Below are 13426 nucleotides of genomic sequence, written 5' to 3'. Positions count from 1 at the left end.
TGTTGATCCTACTGATGTCTTTTTTGCTGGTACTACTCCCCCAACAAACCACCTCAAAGTACAGGGCATTCACTACAACAGACTGCTAGAAAGACTCTACTAACAGATTTAATCCACTTCTATCAGATTTAATCCACCACTTGCACCTCATTTTGGTGGTATTGGTGGTAGCGAGAGCTAAAATATGTTAAAGCTTCCCCGTAAGTAGTGCTAAAAGACAAAGTGGTTCCAGAGCAAATCCTCACAATGGTCCTTATAGAATCTGAGGGGATTCTCAACTCAAATCCCCTTGGTTATGCTACATCAGACACTGCAGATCCTGACCCCAAAATGCCAAATCTCCTACACAGATGCTGACCACTCTGGGGTTCCTGGCAACAGTGCTCTTTCTTCTCTGACACTAAGTTTGTCACGTGAGTAAGCGTGTTGCGTCACTTCCCGATTCTACACCGCTGCTGTGTGTGCTCACACTGTTTTAGCTCCGTTAAACATTTTCTGTATAAGTGGTGAAACATGTGTTTTGAGTTTACCCAACCACCTGTCCTCTGTAGCACCTTGTTAATCTCACGTTTGGTAAATGGTCTTGCTCTTATATAGCGCTTTTCTACCTACCCAAAGGTACTCAAAGCGCTTTTACAGTCAGAGACACATCCTCCCATCCGCTCACACAAGCACACACACATTCACACACCAGCGCCAGTTGCACTGGGAGCAACTGGGGGTTCAGTATCTTGCTCAAGGACACTTTGGCATATGGCACACTCAGGGGATCGAACCGCTAACCCTTCGGTTCATGGACAATCCGCTCTACCTACTGAGCCATAGATAGATGATAGATAATCCTAGAGTATACTAAAGTTGTTAATATTATGAGGCCTGTATTCCATTAAAGAGGTGTTTGTTTGTTTTGTGTTTCACCTGATTGATGCAAAAAAAATCATAATTTAGCCTACAATCCATGAATTGCTTTTGGTAAAAATATATACAGGTCCAGTGCAGTTGACTCAGAGTGGCTCAATGTAACATTATATAACTGGTATTTACTATGTTCCATATCTGTTTTATAAGCAGTACTAATCACTGTCTGTCTTCTTTGTAGGCTCTAAATGTGGAGGTGCAAACAGTGCAACAACAGTTAATTTCTTAAAATACAGTAAGAAATTAAGTACAGTACAGTAAAACTCAGTCACTCCTAAATAAAGTGTTGCAATGCTGAAATTCATTATGATGAGATTTATGAAATTCATCGAGATTTGATTACAAAAAAATAAGTATTTAATTAAGTATTTAAAAAGATATTTAAAATTATTATGTATTTTGTTTTTGTTTTTCAGAATGAACACAAGATGCCTGCATCACTGAGAGTTGTACTTGGAGTGGACAACGCATCAAAACTAACTCTGCCCAATGGGAGTCAGGGACAACTACAGGAGGAAACTGGAGCACAAACTGGAAGAAAACAACACCAGGGACGTCTGGAGAGGGATGAGAGAGATCACCGGCTTCCAGAGGAGAGGTGGGGGAGCAGCGGAGGGGGATGAACAACGTGCTAACGAGCCAAACTTGTTCTTCAATAGGTTCAACTCCAACCTCCACACCTCTGTTGGCCTCTCTACTGTCTCTACTGCTTCTCCGAGCAACAACCCCCCCCCCCCCCCCCCCCCCCCCCCACATCACAGCCAGCCAGGTGAGGAGAGAGCTGGAGAAGCTCAAACAGAGGAAAGCTGTTGGACCAGACCGTATCAGCCCTTGTGTGTTGAAGGCATGTTCCAGTCAGCTCTGTGAAGTTCTCCAGCACCTCTTCAACCTGAGCCTACACCTTCAGAGAGAAACATCCTGCCTGGTCCCAGTGCCCAGAAAAGGACGAGCGGCTGCACTGGAGGACTACAGGTCGGTAGCACTGACCTCTCACATCATGAAGGTCATGGAGAGACTGGTCCTGGCACATGTTCTCATGGATCATGTTCTTTGACTTCTCCAGCGCCTTCAATACCATCCAGCCCAGACTGCTCAAGGCCAAACTGGAGAACACGCAGCTTGGTGCTCCGCTTGTCACTTGGGTTGATGACTATCTGACGGGCAGACCGCAGTTTGTGAGATTACAGAACTGTGTGTCTGATCGTCTGATTAGTAACATCGGGGCCCCCCAGGGAACTGCAGTGTCCCCCTTCCTCTTCACCACAAACACTGCTGACTTTCAGTCCTGCACTGAGCTATGTCATCTGCAGAAATTCTCTGGTTCGATTAGTCTTTCGCCACGACGGGCCACCACCAGAGTTTCCTCTGGCTTCGCCCTGCCCAGGCATAGTTCGCCATCTTTCGGGTCCTATCGCACACGCTCAAGCTCCACCACCCGACGGAGTGGGCAAGACGGGCCCCGGATCCCACCTCAGCCAGCGCGCGCCGGCCCTCACTTTCATTGCGCCTCGGGGTTTCGTGTCGAGACCCTCTGACTCGAGCGCGCGTTAGACTCCTTTGTCCGTGTTTCAAGACAAAAGGGGGGGTTGCCGACATCGCCGCCGACACCTTGCGCCCGTTGTATGTGGGCCGGTCCCCGCCCTGGCGGCGCGACGCGGTCGGGGCGCACTCAGGACAGTCCGCGGCCGGTCGGCAGTCGTGCCTGGAGCGAGGGGGCCCGTCCCTCCCCATGGGGAGAGAGGGTGCAGTGAGCACTGATGGTGCGCCTTTCTCGGCCTAACAGGCGCACAGGGGGCCTCTGTGGTCTGGAGCAACCGGGTGCCTGAAGCAGTCATTTGGAGCATAACAAGTCACTACGAGGTGGTTTTCATCACATTCAGCGTGGACCGTCTGCTGAATATTGAGTGGGGTGTGGCTGCCTGTTAGTAATTTTACCATCTGTGCAAGAAACGCCTTCTCTCGCTGAGAGGAGTAGTTTTCTGCACAGACATGAAAATGTTGTTTCTCCTGCAATAAAGGCCTTCCTGCTATCATTCAAGCTTATTCATGATGTGAGGTGACGGTTCGCGTGCAGTACAGCTGAACATTGAGTGGGCGGCGGCTGCCTGTTATTATTTTTACCATCTGTGCAAGAAACGCTTTCTCTCGCTGAGAGAAGTCGTTTTCTGCACAGAGTGTCACAAAATGTCAGACTAGTGGAACTGAGCTCATTTTGTGACTTATTGTGCTGAATGTGATGAAAAGTACCTCCTAGTGACTTGTTATGCTCAGAATGACTGTTTCAGGCACGCGGTTGCTCCAGACCACAGGGACCCCACCGTGCGCCTGTTAGGACAAGAAAGGCACACCTTTTCCGGATCAATTTCTCGCCATGTGCCGCCCCTCTGCTGGAGCATGAAAATGTTGTTTCTCCTGCAATAAAGGCCTCACTGCTATCATTCAAGCTTATTCTTGATGGGAGGTGACGGTTCTCATGCAGTACAGCTGAATATTGCCCTTCAGTAAGTAATTTTACATTGTCTTCAATGTTCTTATATCCGCCAGGTTGAAGCAATCCGTTATAATAAGTTTTTTGCTGCATGATTGTCATTAATCAGCAGTTTTAACGTCAAAAGAAACGTGAATATATCAATAACTAAGGAAGTTAGAGTTTTGACTCTGACCTATGTGATAACGCAGGGAGAGTGCTTTCTGAAACATTTTGTGCCATATCTGTAGCTGTTTCAGTGTATGTTTTATTGGTTTAGTTTGTGTTGTGTTTTAGTTCTCAAGATACAAGGGCTGACTAGGTAATATTTTCCAAAACTAGGCACCACCTACTTCTGCTCAGACATAGCACATAGCGCTGGGTCTGAGACTAATAGTCTAATAGAAAGCTAAAATAGGTTAAAATAGAAAGCAAAGAAATCTGGCAATGAGTTTTGTTTGCTTGACAAGAATTCTTAAAATAAGCACAAAGTTCTTGGCTCTGAAAGACTAAAATTAGACTCAAAACTAGACAGAAAATCTTAAATTAACACAAGTTCTGCGGTAAAAGCACTAATTTAAGATTCAGTTACTTAAAATTCAAATTTAAGTTTTAACTTAACTTTAAGAAATGACACCTTAATGTGGAATTAATAATGAGACTGAAAGTAGTTAAAATAAGACACAGTTTAAACAAAGACTATCAAAAAAGTCTGTGATCGATGTTCTCAAAAATCTGTAAATTCAACTCACATGTCTTGCTCAAAGTTGAATGAATGTTGGACCTCTGTCTTCACCTTTTCTGTTATTAAATTATTCACCTTATTGAACTGTCCCCTCACGGGATGTTGTGGCAAGGTGTTGTGGAAAAATTCCACAAGTGAGGGTTGTTGAGAAGCTAGTAATGATTCAGACTCAGTGATCACTTTTGATGGTTTATTTGCAAATATTCTGCGCGGAAGGAGACACAGACACAGAGTAAAACTCAGAGAGCATGACACCCCGAATGTGAGGTGACAACAAAATTTATAATCCACACTCACATTTGTTCCACATGGATCTGGTGAAAGTGTGCTTTCCATTTCTTGATTCTTACTTCTTCATAGAAATGAGGTGAGAAGGTCAAGAGGAAGTGCAAACAAAGTCAAGGTCTTCAGTCTGCACATATAGAAAATATAATGTAATGTCGCACTTATTATGAACTTTCAGTGAACTTCTGCTGAACATATTTTTCACTTGTTTTGAACTCGTGTGTGCTAAAAGGTCACATTAGTAAATATAGACAGCTTATATGAGAGATGTAAAAATAAAAATGTAATTTCCCATCACATTTCCCCCCGTTGATCATTTAAAGATCACAAAATATGCCAAGTATTAGAAAATTACATCTACCATGTTACCCTGAGACACAGTTTAATACATATCTTCATACTTCTGACACATGAAAAAAATGCTGCCCGGACTCGGTTGTGTGTCCGATCCAGTGTGTGCTGGTGATTCTCTGTTGGGGATACAGGCATTGTCGTCTGCTTCTTTTCATGGTTCTGGCTCAACAGGAGTCTGGACCCATGTGCAGTGGCTGGCATGGACCCACATTGCTCGTTCTGCCACTCTGCCACATGCGGGTTGTGAGCGTAATCTGGAACAGTCCATGAATCTTCACAAAGAGTTGTGGAAGGGAAACCCTTTCCTGGTTGTCCATGTCCCATTTCTGGTGGGGCTGGAAAGAGAACTTCAAATAGACTCAAATTAGTTCTGGCTCTTTTCCTCATCCTCATATACATGAGCACAGGTGGTAGTGCTGTGGTCCATTGAAGACCACTTTCTTCACAGCATTTGACCAATTTTTGTTTCAGTGTTCCATTTTCACACTCCACTGCACCCCCATTGGCTGGGTGGTAAGCACAGTGTTGCTTGAGGTCAATTTTCAGGAAATCACTGACCTGTTGCACTGCTTCATTTATGGTCTCGGGGTGACAGAGCCCTCGTAGCGGCCGCCCCAAGGCTCTGGATTAGCCTTCCCCTCCACATTCTGTCCTCCCAGTCCCTGGAGACTTTTAAATCTTCCTTACAAAATCCATCTCTTCCACCTAGCGTATAATTCAGCCTGATTTTATCCTGACCCTGTCTCTCACTCTGACTTTTAACTTTTTATCTTTTTCATGACTACCTGCACTGTTTGCCCTGTGTTTGTTTTTATATTTATTTTATTAGGCTATTTGTTATTGATGTTTTATCAAACTATTATTGCTGCTGCTGCATTAACTGTTTTTTATTGATTCATTAAACTTTCTATCCTTCCCATATGCAGCACTGTGGTCGACTGCTGTCATTTAAAATGTGCTATATAAATACATGTTGACTTGACTTGACCTGTCCATACATTGTTAGAATAAGTGCAGCCAGACAGAGACCAGAGTGTTTTGCGGCACTAGATAATGGGAATTTCAGAAAAAGAAGGAGGCGATTGACGGATTGCAGCCTGCTTAGTGGCTCCATCTGCTCTTGCATTTCCCTTAGATACGGGGTCAGCGTTATTGGTATGAGCAGCACATTTGCATATGGCAACCGCAGAGGGAACAGGATAGCGTTTAAAAGGTCCAAAACAAGTTTGTGGTTCTGCATAGATGAACCATCTGATTTTAGAAAGTTTCGGTGTTTCCAGAGGCAACCAAAATCCTGCGCTACACCAAATGCGTAACGTGATTCCATATAGGTTGTGCAGGTGACATTTTCTGAGAGTTTACACGCTGTTGTGAGTGCTACCAGTTCTGCAGATTGTGCTGAGTAGTGGAAGGGGAGCAGTCCAGAGTCCAGGACAGCAGTGTTGGTCACAACGTCATAACCAACACAGTTGGTTCCCAGCTGGTTGCTGGAAGGAGAACCATCTACGAAGAGAATACGGTCAGAATTGGGGATTGGTTAATCCTTCAGGTCATGCCTGGGGTTGCAAACAAGGTTAACATAATCAAGAAAGCTATGTGGTTCTCCATCCTCTGGGAGGGGGAGGAGAGAGGCTGGGTTCAGTGTGTTGCATCTTTTAATGGTGACATTTGGATGATTCAACATTTGGATGTTTGGATTCAACATTTGGACATCAGAAGATGTCTGATCATTAAGTAGAAGAGTTATTGCATGAGGGAAAATAGGAGTGACATCGGAGTAGGCCACAATGTCTCTGGTGGCCAGCAGAGCTCTTTCAGCTGACATGCTATCTCTCACGGCCGTGGGGCTGTGAGAGATTACAGGTGCCACAGGGTCCAGTTTACAGTAATAATAGCCCACAGGTCTGAGTTTGTCACTATGTTTTTGCAGCAACACAGAGGTCATGTGGCCTCCTTTCTCATCAACAGTTTTAACAAATTGTTTGTCTTCAGCATTGAGAACACGGCCCAGAAAAATAACCTTTTCCTGTACCCACTGAGGTTCTAAGAGACTTATCTTGTGTCCTTGTGTCCGCAGCAAGGAGAGTGAGTCAGAACGGCACTGTTCCTCTGTGGGTGCACAAACGAGGAGGTTGTCCAGTACTGAATGAGAGCACAGACCTTTGTTTGACAGAACACATGACTTGAAAGGTAAGACTTTGTTTTAGAACCCCCTTTTTATACAGCTTGGTTGTAAAATATTCTACCTGCACTCTCTGCACTCTACTCTCTGCTCATTCAGTCACCTCAGAGATCCACTGTGTTGTCATTTCATCTGGGCAATGTAGCTAATTTTTTTAGCTCAGCTAACCTTGCAGTCTCGTCCAGGAGTCTTAAGACTTAAACAGTGTTGTACAATAATAAGATTTAAGCCCTCGAGAATTAACAAGGCAAGAGAACAGCAAATGTCACCAAATGGGCACAACAAAACCATCAATACAGATGTATGTAGTGGAAAGTGCTTTTATTATGGTTCCACCCCAGTGCATGCAAGCATGTCCACACGTGCCGTTGAAACAAATGATGAGTATATCAAATGCAGTCTAATCAAAGGGAGCAAAAATATGGCAAATTGATTTACAGCTGCTTTTGACATATTTTGTCATCAGGGCAAAACAAGATAGGTAGTTAATAACTTGCTACGCCTCCTCACCAACCTTTGTCCAGGCTCCTTACTGGTTCCTACCACTTCATTTGATCCATGAGTGTTGATATCGCAAAAGGCTACATACCATTGTTATGCATCAACTTTAAATTGTATGTTAATATTGCTCTTGTAAACATTGACAATGCACATGTGAAACAAAAATGTTAAATGTAATACCTCACACTTAGTTGCATGAGCTCTTGCATACATCACACTGAGGAACGGTTTAATTTTTGACAGCCCCTAGAGGGCCGGAAGGACACGGGCAGCTTTGCTGAGGAAGGGCCAAAATTTGCAAGCTACATTGATGGCAAAGAACTGAGGTTTGCATGCAATGAAGTCCATCACCTCTTCATCCAATTGCAAAGCCTTCTTGGGTCTCTCCCTTGCTGCTGTCCACTGGGAGTTCCTACACTTTCCTTTCCCTGTGCCTGTGACATAGGCCACAAATGTAAATTAAAAGGAAAGCAATGGGGTCCACTAAAAATATCATAGTTTCTCTTAATTTAATTTCAGTAACAATTCCGTGATACAGCTAATTTGTAACATTATGAATATAACTTCCATTTTCACTGCTTTTTGAATGATATATATGGCAACTTCACTGTCTTTTGCTACAAAGACAAAAAAGCAGAGGCTGAGGAAGAAAGAAAAATAGACAAATTCATTAATCACATAAGAATATAATTAATTAATTAGCAAAAACACTGAAAAAAGAGCACCCTCCACTTTGGCTAAAGCAATACAAATTTCCATCAACAGAAACAGGCAACATTTCAGACTAGCAGGTTGGACAGTGGAATTCAAGACAGCAGAGTTGGGTTTCCTCAAACCAAGAGTAGGAAAACTGCACTGCAGTGTATCTTGATATGTCCACACTACAAGGTAAAGAGAATTGTACATTTTTGGATGTTGTCTGCTGAAATACAGCTTTTTAATATGATGAAGAACAAATATACTTACTCTTCCTCCACGCTTGTGCAGTGCTCCATTAACATTACAAAGACCTTTCTGGAAGACGGGAGAAATTATATTCAGTTCCTGAAAGGAGCTCAGAAGGTCCAGTTTGTACAAAGCAGACACATTAAGAGTCCACTGCCTCTGGCATGTTCCACACAAATATGGTGGATGATGCAAGTCATAACACCCTTGGAACATAATCCAAATAAACAACATCATGAATACTTAACAATTCAATTCAGTTCAATTCAATTTATTTATATAGTGCCTATAACAATACAAATTGTCTCAAGATGCTTTTCAAAAAAAAAAAAAAACTCCATAGCAAGCCTGAGGGCTACGGTGGCAAGGAAAAACTGTTGCAGTTTGAGAGTATAAGAGGTTGGTGAATTGTAATCTGGGGTTGTGCTTGTTTTCTTCTATTAGTGAAGAATAATATGCTGCTCTAATCTTACAGAGATTTTTTTTTTTCATAAGTTATTAAACTATCTTTCCAGGCTATGTGAGAACTAGTGGAATGCCAAATTCTTCCCATCTTTCGAACTCCCTGCTTTGAACTACATGACTGTGAATTTTACCATGGAGCTACCCTCCTCCGATTTATCACCTTTTTCAAAGGAGCAATTCGATTTAAAGTTGTACTGAGTGATGCTGTCGTACTATCAACAAAATAATCTTTTTGTGTTGGACTTAGATTGTGGTTGCTGGCATCCACATCTCTGACATAAGGCACTGAGGTAAATACTGAAGGAATTAATTCCTTATATCTAGTTACAAAATGTCTTTCTAATTTCAGTGTAGTCCCATATTGTGAATTCAAATGTAACAAGGAAATTATCAGACAAAGGAGAGTTATGGGAATATATTGTCAGACCTTCAGTTTCTATGCCGTAAGTTAGAACAAATCTGAGGTGTGATTGAAACAGTGACTTGATCCATTTACATTCTGTGAAAAGCCAATTGAATCTAATAATGACATATATGAAGAGCTAAGACTGTCACTGCTAACATCAGTATGGATGTTAAAGTCATCTACTATGATGACTTTATCTGTTCTAAGCAGTAAATCACGTAGAAACTCATAGTTGCTATGACTGGGTGGTGTGGACTCATTTAAACTGACATATTCATCATCCTGCAGCCACGTTTCAATCAAACTGAATAGATCAATCTGATGAGTAGTTCAAAGCAGGCAGTTCGAAATATGGTAGGAATTTGGCATTCCATTAAGTCTGAAGAAGCTCACATAGCCTGGGAAGATAGTTTATTAACTTATAATATATAATATATATATATATATATATATAATATATATATATAAAAAAAAAAAAAACTCTCTGTAAGACTAGAACAGCATTGTAAGGGTCTCTTGTCTGGAGTGCTGAATATCTGAGCTAAGCTACACCTGCTGTCGTGGTTTCATTAACCAGCCCAGTCTTCATGGCCTGGAGTGCTGTGTATCAGACCCATGGAGCTCCATAAACTACATCTGCCCCAGTCTTCACAGCTTGCAGCTGTCCACTCCTACCTGGATGAAAAATTCACCAACCTGCCCATGAATCCTCTTATACTCTTAAACTGCCACAGTTTTTCCTTGCCACCGCAGCCCTCAGGCTTGCCATGGAGTTTTTTAAATTTTTTTTGGAAAGCATCTTGAGACAATTTGCATTGTTATAGGCACTATATAAATAAAATTGAATTGAACTGAATTTAACTGTTAAGTATTCATGATGTTGTTTATTTGGATTATGTTCCAAGGTGTTATGACTTGCATCATCCACTATATTTGTGTGGAACATGTCAGAGGTAGTGGACTCTTAATGTGTCCGCTTTGTACACACTGGACCTTCTGAGCTCCTTTCAGGAACTGAATATAATTCCAGAAAGGTCTTTGTAACGTTAATGGCGCACTGCACAAGTGTGGAGGAAGAGTAAGTATATTTGTTCTTCATCATATTAAAAAGCTGTATTTCAGCAGACAACATCCAAAAATGTACAATTCTCTTTACCTTGTAGTGTGGACATATCAAGATACACTGCAGTGCAGTTTTCCTACTCTTCGTTTGAGGAAACCCAACTCTGCTGTCTTGAATTCCCCTGTCCAACCTGCTAGCCTGAAATGTTGCCTGTTTCTGTTGATGGAAAATTGTATCACTTTAGCCAAAGTGGAGGGGGTGCTCTTTTTGCAGTGTTTTTATTAATAATTTATATTCTTACGTGATTAATGGATCCGTCTATTTTTCTTTCTTTTCTTTTTTGAGGGGCTCTTTGTAGCAAATGTCAGTGAAGTTGCCATATTTACCATCCAAAAAGCAGTGAAAATGGAAGTTATATTTATAATGTTACAGATTAGCTGTATTACTGAATTGGGTAACACTTTCTATGAAGGTTGTATTTATAATGCCCTATGAATACACTCATAATGTTTTATAAGGTGTCTATAAAGCATTATCATGGTCATTATTACCATCTATACATATTCACAAGTCGTTATAAACCAACTTCATGATGCATTATGACAACTGGTTATGAATGATTATAATTTTAATCTGAATAGTGCATTATAAATATGTCAATATCTGCCTAGTCACTTGTTAGTTTTATAATGCATCATAACTACTTTGCTTTGCTAAATGTGCATAGTGATGCATAATGACTTTTGACTTCGCCTATAGTGCTTTGTATCTGTAGTTATAAGTATATGTAATAAAGTTATAATAATTCTATACATCTCCCTACAGCACACTGTTATAAACAGCTATGGAATATCATAAGTGCTATTTGTCAGCGCTAAGTAAAGTGACAAGAATATGACACTATTATTAACAGATATAAGTTACTATGAGTAATTAAAAGGTGCAATGAACTAAGTCCTGAGTCTGGCATCTTTACCCCATATGCACAGTGTTAATATCATAGGTGTTATTTGTCAGCTTTAGGTAAATTAGAGCAAATGAAATGCCTGGACAGTAAAGACAAAAGAAATGCATTTAGTTCACTTTATTTTCATTTAAACCAACACACATAAGCAGAATGATTATCAACGCTCTGAGCACATTACACACAAACACATGAAACAGGCCACAAAAGTGGCACGGTGTGGTCCTAGAGATGTGGCTCTTAAAAGTGCCTTTGGGTTGGTGACGTGATTCAGGGTCAGAGGTCAGGAGATGGTTTGACAGCAACTACAAGAAGAACAGAGCCAAATCTTTAGTGCTCTAGCTGGGTTTGTTTTTATGCAGAAAGGTTTGAATGAAAACACATAAGCAGATCACGTTTTTTGTTTAAAGCAGCCTAATGAGACATTATGTTACCGCATATCGTGCAGGCAGCGCAGATTTCCCGTAGGTGACTTAAGCTAGCTAGACGAAAGTTACCAGACACGGCTAGTTTTAACTCACAAATTAGATCGTTTTCATATTCTTGCGTTTAATGATTGAAACCATTCGAAATCATTGCTTTAATATGTAAACGATGTGCTTCATGTAAGCAAAGTAAGGCATTAGCTCACAAAACACTAGCAGGACAGAGAGACAACATACCTGGCCTGGAGAGGACTCAGCGGAGAAAGGAAAGAAAAGCCGCTTTACGACTAGTACATACAGTCAATGCTTTACGACAGTGGGAGGAGCTGGGGACGGAGGTGGTGGGTGGGGTCAGAGGTCAGGGGTCATGGACTAAGGAATGACACTTCTACAATAATAATAATATAAATAAAAACGATATCAAAATAATATCTGACGGCATTCAATAAAGGCGGACATTTCTAGCGATCCTGTATAAGAGACCAATATAACAAATAACCATTAATTTTTTTTCGAATCTCAAAGTGCCGAATCCTGCAGCAAAATTGACGTTACATTAAAAACCGAAATAAGACCATTACAAATCTAGTCTAAATGAAATTAAATCAAACCTCTTCATTGCGCAGTGTCCCATTGACAGTCATCCTCACGAAATAACTTCCAATTGAAATACATCAGTTTGAAATTCGTTTCGAGCGGCATGAAAATTTTAGAAAAATCGGCAGGCACCAAACAATAGATTAATTTTCGTGACAGTTTCACATCCACTGTGACACCGGGTTGGCATTTAACTGTTCTTTATACAGGATCGCTAGAAATGTCCGCATTTATTGAATGCCATCAGATATTATCTTGATATCGTTTTTATTAATATTATTATTATTGTAGAAATGTCATTCCTTAGTCCATGACCCCTGACCTCTGACCCCACCCACCCACCTCCGTCCCCAGCTCCTCCCACTGTCGTAAAGCATTGACTGTATGTACTAGTCGTAAAGCGGCTTTTCTTTCCTTTCTCCTCTGAGTCCTCTCCAGGACAGGTAGGTTGTCTCTCTGTCCTGCTAGTGTTTTGTGAGCTAATGCCTTACTTTGCTTACATGAAGCACATCGTTTACATATTAAAGCAATGATTTCGAATGGTTTCAATCATTAAACGCAAGAATATGAAAACGATCTAATTTGTGAGTTAAAACTAGCCGTGTCTGGTAACTTTCGTCTAGCTAGCTTAAGTCACCTACGGGTAATCTGCGCTGCCTGCACGATATGCGGTAACATAATGTTTCATTAGGCTGCTTTAAACAAAAAAAACCCTGATCTGTTTATTTGTTTTCAATCAAACCTTTCTGCATAAAAAACAAACCCAGCTAGAGCACTAAAGATTTGCCTCTGTTCTTCTTGTAGTTGCTGTCAAACCATCTCCTGACCTCTGACCCTGAATCACCTCACCAACCCAAAGGCACTTTTAAGGGCCACATCTCTAGGACCACGCCGTGCCACATTTGTGGCCTGTTTCATGTGTTTGTGTAATGTGCTCAGAGCGTTGATAATCATTCTGATTATGTGTGTTGGTTTAAATGAAAATAAAGTGAACTAAATGCATTTCTTTTGTCTTTACTGTCCAGGCATTTCATTTGCTCTAATTTACCTAAGGCTGACAAATAACACCTATGATATTAACACTATGCATATGGGGTAAAGATGCCAGA

The sequence above is a fragment of the Mugil cephalus genome, chromosome 12 (assembly GCF_022458985.1).
Source record: "Mugil cephalus isolate CIBA_MC_2020 chromosome 12, CIBA_Mcephalus_1.1, whole genome shotgun sequence".
Classification (NCBI taxonomy): Eukaryota; Metazoa; Chordata; class Actinopteri; order Mugiliformes; family Mugilidae; genus Mugil; species Mugil cephalus.
This window is presented reverse-complemented; position numbering follows the sequence as displayed.